We start from the raw sequence: 7,643 nt of genomic DNA, 5'->3' as shown, positions 1-7,643 counted from the left end.
CTACGCATGTAAGTGAGAAAACAATATAAGCTAAGGCATATTAACTAACACTTGATGCAAGAGTAAAGTCAAGGCATGAAGAGCACTCAAAAGCATCAAGTTCAAATAGAAAGAGTGGGTCATGAAAGGCATGCAAGTTCATATCAATGCACAAAGAATATAAGAGCCATACAAGATTAAGCATTGATTTAAAAGTTTCATCACCCAACAATATCAAACAAGTCAAGAAGCACCAAGATTAACCAAGAAATTCTCAACAATCAAGTAAGAGCATTCAACACCATTATTAAAATAAGAAACTCGAAAAAAATAAAGTAAAAACAGGCTATAAAAACAAAATGAAAATGCAAAGAATAAAAGTATGCAAATGCAATGGTCAAAAGAAAATGGAAGATGAGAAAAAAAACTCTTTTTTTTTTGCGACGCGGACGCGTCATGCACGCCCACGCGCCGATGCGCAGATTGGCAGAGGGACGCGTACGCGCCATGTGCGCACACGCGTGGGTGAGATTATGCGCGGGGCACAGTGTCAGCCCAAGGTTGGCCCAACTCTCTGGAATATGTACCAGGAGGGCAGGTGGCGCTATCGGCATGCGCGCGCACAGCGTGCGTGCACGCACATTACGCAATTGGCATCAAAACGCGTACGCGCCAGGTGCGCGTACGCGCGGGTTGGTCTGTGCCTCAAGTATGGTGCTGGCGCAGTGTTGGCGCAACTCTCGGGTCAATGTATGGAGGGATGAAATTTTTCAATCCACGCGTACACGCACATGGCGCGTGCGCGTGGATGGGTGAAAATGCTTAATGCACGCGTACGCGTGCAGTGCGCATACGCGTGGATGGTGCTCTGTTTTTCAAAAGTTTTCTATGTTTTTGCAGCAATCCAAGCATTCTAAACCTCCAAACAGCTACCAAAACACCATAAAACCTTATTTAACCTACTAAACTACCAATTATACTCAACAAACTCAACAAAACATGAAATTAAACTAATTACCAATATGTACAAAAGGGAAAAATGAAAAGAATTTACCATGGTGGGGTGTCTCCCACCTAGCACTTTTGTTTATTGTCCTTACGTTGGACTTATGGGGAGCTCCTCTTAAGGTGGCTTGTGCTTGAAGCTATCTTTGAACATCCACCAATGCTTGAATCTCCAATAAGCTTTAGTCTTCAAAGATGATAACTCCAAGCCTTAATGGAGTTCCACACAAGCCATGGGCTCCCAAATTTGATTCTCCTTGTGCGATCCGGGATCACACACTTTGTTTTGACACCCATCTTCAAATTGATCATCATGATTCCAATTGGGTGGCATGACCTTAGAATTCTCAATTGAGCATCCAAACATTCTCCTAGACCTATGCAATTTGGTTATACACTAGCCATTGCTATTCGACTTCGAGCATGCAACCATCATGAACTTAGAGTGATGTGTCCAACCATTACACAACTCTCTCCTACTCTTAACTCCACAAAGAGTTCTAAGTTGACCATCATTTTCAATCAAACTATATTCAAGTGAGAAAGTGAAGCTTAGGGATAGAAATTTTACCCACTTGAATGTTGTGTTGGATGATGGTGACTTAGGAAGGGGGACCTCCCCACACTTAGCCAATGTGAGATCCATTCCCTTAAGCTCTTCCCTTGTAACTTCCACCTCTTGACAACTTCATTCAACTTCAACCTCTTCCTCTTGATAGCTTCCTTCCAATTCAATCTCTTCTTCATTGCTTACCAAGGGTATGGGAGGTTGTGCATCTTCTTCTTTGATCTCAATTTCAAGCCCAATGGGAGAGGATTCAATTGTACATAAGAACTCATCAATGATTGAATCCATCTCTTGATCAACCTCTTCAAGGTTTTCCACCATGATATGCCTTGGAGGTTGTACACCCTCCTCAACATCAATGTCAAGCTTTTTGGAAGAGGTCTCTATGACTCCACATTCCCATGGACTTCCAACATCTCCTAAGACTTCAACCACTTCCTCCGGCTCAATTATCTCGACTTCCTCCCCTTGTGACAATCCTTGTTTCAACCCCTCTTCTACACCTTGAAGCTCTAAACTCACTCCCTCACTATGCTCCTTGATTGCTTCTCCACATTCAACAATGGGAGTTCCTTGATCGCATAGGCTGTGAACGGCTTCTGCTATAGTAGCTATCTTAGCTTCTAACTCCTTGAACTCGTTTTGGTTCTCTTCTTGTCTTCGAATGTAAGAACTAACACATTCTTAGAGAGAATCATCCATTGGAGGTGGTGTGAAAAAAGAAGGTTCAGTATTTGGGAAGGAAGTTTCATAATTGGAAGTTGGTTCATCTTGGTAAGGGTATGGAGATGGTGTATATTGAGGTGGTTCTTGAGAGTAATTATGTTGGAATGGTGGTGGTTCCATGTATGGTTCATATGGTTCATAAGGTGGTTGGTATGGTGGATAAGGATTAGGGTCATGATGAGGTATTTGGTAGTAGGGGGCTTGTGAGTAAGGTGGTTCAAAGTCATGTTGAGGGGGTGGTTCATAGGCATGTGGTGGTGGTTGTTGACAATCACAATAAGGGTCACCACATCCATTAGATTGATATGCATTAGGATTAGAATTATATCCATAAGAAACCGGAGGAGGTTGTTGCCAAGAAGGGTGATCAATCCTTTGAGGCTCCTCCCATCTTTGATTTCCAAATCCTTGATGCATATTCCCATTGAAGCTTCTATTCCCTACAACATAATTTGAACCAAACTCATAGCCAAAGCGGTGAGAATTCATAGAAGCAAATAAAAATAAAAACTAACAAAAATGAGAACAAAGTCCTAAACCTAACAAAAACTAACAAACAAACAAAAGGCAAACATATTCACATATTCACAATAGCCAATAATGTAACACCATTGCAACTCCCCGACAACAGCGCCATTTTGATGAGTGAATTCTTTGATGGTATAGAATTTCCTCAAATGAATGAATTCTCGTTGCAAGTATAGTTCTACACCAACAAACAATCCTCCCAATCAAAAATTTGGTTGTCACAAATAACAAACCCCAATGAAAATTAACCGAAGTATTTAGACTCCGGGTCATCTCACAAGGAATTGCAATGAAGTGGTCAATTATTGGCTATGAAGGGGACAAGGGGTTTTGATTGATATGGGGCAAGAAAGTAAAGGGGCAAGAATTAAATGACAAGAAGAATAAATCAAGCAATTAACTAAAGAAAGCAAGTGATAAAGAGAGACATTCATGGCAAGGTTTGAGATCATAGGCTTTCTATCCTAGTCATTAATCATAACAATACTTTACAAGAATTTATCTTATTTCGTCATCCCCAATGTTGGAAGAAGGTGTAAGTTATCTTCCATTAGAGAAAGTCAAACAAGACTAGTTAATCTCAAATCAAAAATCCTAATCAACTCACTAATTGAATTAGCAAGAGATTAGAGTCATTGAAAATGATATTAACTAATAACTCTAGATTACCAATGTAAATTGGGTATTCATGACTCAAGATTGTCCAATAACTCTTCCCAAGCCAAGAATGCTCAAAATCTACTCTAAAGCCCAACCAAGTATTTTGTCAAACACTTGGAAGGCATAAAAGGAAAGCATAGTAAAAAATGCAAGAATAATAAATCTACCAACTACCAATTGCAAGAAAGTAAATCAACAACTCAAATCAACAATTATAAGACATCAAACATTAAATTTTATTAAAAGAGACCTAAATCCAACATGAGTATCCATGAACATAAAAGAGAGCATAAAAGGAAAATTAACAAGAAAACTAAGAGAATCAAAGTGTAGAAGCATGAAATTGTAAAAGAAACAAGATGAGAACAATAATAAAAACCTAGATCTAAGATAGAATTAAGCCTAAGAACCCTAATTCTAGAGAGAAGGGGGAGCTTCTCTCTCTAGAAACTAACCTACATGATGCTAAAACTACAAACAATTGCTCCCCCTTGCCCAATCTTGAATTCTTCATGAAATAGCATCAGAAATGAGTTGGATTGGGCCCAAAATGAGCTATAAATCGCTGGCCACGATTTCACTTTAGTGAATCATGCTGCTCCATTAGTGTGCACGCGTACAGTGCGCGTGCGTGTCCCTAGATCTCAGGCAACTATGGAAAATTTTATATTATTTTGAAGCCCCAGATGTTAGCTTTCCAACGCAACTAGAACCGCCTCATTTAGACCTCTGTAGCTCAAGTTATGGTCAATTGACTGCGAAGAGGTCAGGCATGACAGCTTTGCGGTTCCTTCATTTCTTCATGAGTTCTCCCACTTTGCATGCTTTTGTCCTCACTTCTTCCATCCAATACTTGCCTTATGAACCTGAAATCACTCAACAAACATATCAAGGTAACGAATGGAATTAAAGCGAGTTAAATTTAGCTATTTTAAGGACTAAAAAGCATGTTTTCACACTTAAGCACAAATTTAGGGAGAATTACAAAACCATACTGTTTCATTGAATAAATATGAGAAAAGTTGATAAAACCACCCAAATTAAGCACAAGATAAACCACAAAATCAGAGTTTATTACCAACTCCTCAATTTCAGCCAAAAAATACCTGAAATTGCATGAAAACACACAAACTCAAAGTAGAATCAAAAAATGTAAATTTTACACTAAAACCTACAAAAACATAATAAAACTTAAACAAAACATACTAAAAACTATATGAAAATGATGTCAAAAACGTATAAAATATCTGCTCATCAGAACACCAAACTTAAACTGTTGCTTGTCCGTAGGCAACTAAAAACAAAGTAGGATAAAAAGAAGAGTAAGATATAATAAATCTCAGAGTTTCCAATGAAGCTTAGTTTTAATTAGATGAGTGGGACTTAGTAGCTTTTTACTTCTGAATAGTTTTGGCATTTCACTATCCATTGAAACTCAGAAATGTTAGTCTCTTTAGGAACTTAGAATCCAGATGATATTATTGACTCTCCTAGTTCAGTTCTTTTTTATTCTTGAACACAACTTTTAGAGTCTTGGTCGTGACCCTAAGCACTTTGTTTTCCAGTGTTACCATCGGATACATAAATGCCACAGACACTTTAACTGGGTGAACCCTTTCGGATTGTGATTCAGCTTTGCTAAAATCCCCAGATAGAGGTGTCCATAGTTCTTAAACACACTCTTAGGATCTTTGGATCCGTGCTCTTGCCTTTTGGTTTAAAGAGCTACTAGCTTTTTGTTCTTTCCTTTTGGTTTAAAGAGCTATTGGCTTTTTCTGCTTTTTTTTTTCGCCATTTTTTTATCGCATGCATATGTATTTTTTTCCTTTTATTGCAACATGCTTTTTCTTTTTCTTTTTGTTGCTTTTTCTTGCTTCAAGAATCAATTTTTGGATTTTTCATATTACCAATAATACTTTTTCTTTTTCATCATTCTTTCAAGAGCCAATATTCTTAAATTTCAACTTCAAATATGTACTGTTTATTCATACATTCAGAAAACAAAAGCAATGCCACCACATCAAAATAATTGAACTATTCTTATTATATAACTTGAAATTTATGTATCTCTCAATTATTTTCAATTAAAATTTTCTTTTAAGTAAGGTGAGAGACATATGAAACATTTTATAACTTTAAGACGTAGATAGAAATGATCATGCAATAAGAACAAGAGAATAGATAATAAAACATAACAGAAAACAGAAAAGATGACATAAGGAGAGGGGATTAAGAGAACGAATCCACCTTAATGGTGGTGGCTGTTACTCCTCCTTAAAGATCCAATGTAGTGCTTGATCCATAAATTGACATGATCAAAACCTTGCTATAGGACAGTACGAAACACCATTAAGACATAAATTGACGATAACAAAATGCAGATGTTGAACCAAAGAGAAAAAAGTGATGAACTGTAAACCTGAAAAGTGGTTGTCCTCTTTCATTTGTTGTCCTCTCACCGCCGCCCGCTGCCTCTAGCCGCCGCAGCCGTCGTGATTGCGTCTTACGGTTGGACAGGGTAAGAAAATGAAGATTGAAGAGTAATTTTGTATTTTTCAGATCTTGTCTCTCTCAATCTTTTTGTTTTAAATTATTTGAATTTTGAAATAAAAATGAAAGTTTATTGAATTTTGATATTTGTTTAGTTTATAAGGGTAGTATTTTTCTGAAATAAAAATAAAGATGTTTTCAGTTTTTTATTAGAAATAAATAAAAGGTTATTTTTGTCATTTTTATATAAATTATAAGGATATTTGACATGGATTACTCTGTTGGTCTCTATAGATTTGTGAAAATTTTAATTAGGTCCCTATACTTTTTTTTCTTTTAAATGGGTCCCTGTACCAATTTTTTTTCAATTAGGTCCCTCTTGAGAGTAATTGACTTAATTTTATAGGGACCCAACTAAAAAAATTAGTGTAGGGACCCAAATAAAAGGAGAAAAAAGTGTAGGACCCAATTAAAAAAAAATTGGTGTAAAAACTCAATTGAAAAAAAAAAAAGTACAAGGACCTAATTAAAAATTTTGCAAAACTATAGAGACCAACAAAATAATTAAACCTAATATAAATTACATGTCATGTTTTCATTTGTTTATGTTTTTATGGTACCGATACGTATAAATTTATTATCGTACCAAAACAAACACAAAAATTTGACACCTAACTTTTGTTTTTGGTATTAAACTATTATCTTCTATTCATTTTTATTTATACAATTCTTCATATATTGATATATGTTTGAGTATTTAAGTTTTTGAAAATATTTAGTAACAAAAAAGAATTATTTAAAAATATCTATAATTGGTCTTATTTAATATTTAATACATTATTATAATAATTAATAAATATTAAGTAAGATAAATTTTAATTTTTTGTCTTTTTAACATTATAATTAATATTTCAACTCAATGAGTATTAAATACATACGTAGTCAATTAATGAATATTAAATATTCCGGAATTTACTTTGTAGCTATTATATAAATGCAACATAAGACATGCATGTTAGCTATTCTTCTTAGAAGAAACAAAGAGATAATACAAAACACAATTAGCAGTGAAACCTTATTCAAAATGACTTCTCCCATCACTCAAGCATCGTTTTTGTCTTTAATGCTCGAGATAAGATTTAAAATTGTCTCTAATATTTAAATTGTTCTATTTAAATTTTTAATATTTTAAAATTGACTCAATATTCTTTTGTCATTAGGAATCTGTTAACAAAATTAACGATTGGGACAAAATTGAGACGATTTAAAATATTAGAAACTTAAATAGAAAAAAAATGTTGGGGACAAAAATGATACATAAAAATAAATTTTAATTTTCTCCTTCAATAATATCAATTTTTTCACGGTACATAATTATTCAATCATTTTTTAATCACATCTATTCTAAATAAATTTATTTTTTATAATTTTACTCTTAAAGATTTTTACTCATTAAAAAATGTTTATAGAATAACTAGTACATAAACTTACGCAATAATATTTTGTCTCTAATGTATCGAAATTCTTTAATGTTTGATTTAGTTAAACTTTATTTTTAATTTGATTCTTCAATAATATCAAACTTTTACGGTAAATAATTACTCAATTATTTTTTTAATTTTATTCTTAATCACAATATTTTTTTAAGTGAATTTATTTTTTATTAATAACAAAATTAAAAAATAAA

The sequence above is a fragment of the Arachis ipaensis genome, chromosome B04 (genome assembly GCF_000816755.2).
Source record: "Arachis ipaensis cultivar K30076 chromosome B04, Araip1.1, whole genome shotgun sequence".
In the NCBI taxonomy this organism is placed as follows: domain Eukaryota; kingdom Viridiplantae; phylum Streptophyta; class Magnoliopsida; order Fabales; family Fabaceae; genus Arachis; species Arachis ipaensis.
Note: the sequence above shows the minus strand (reverse complement) of the source record.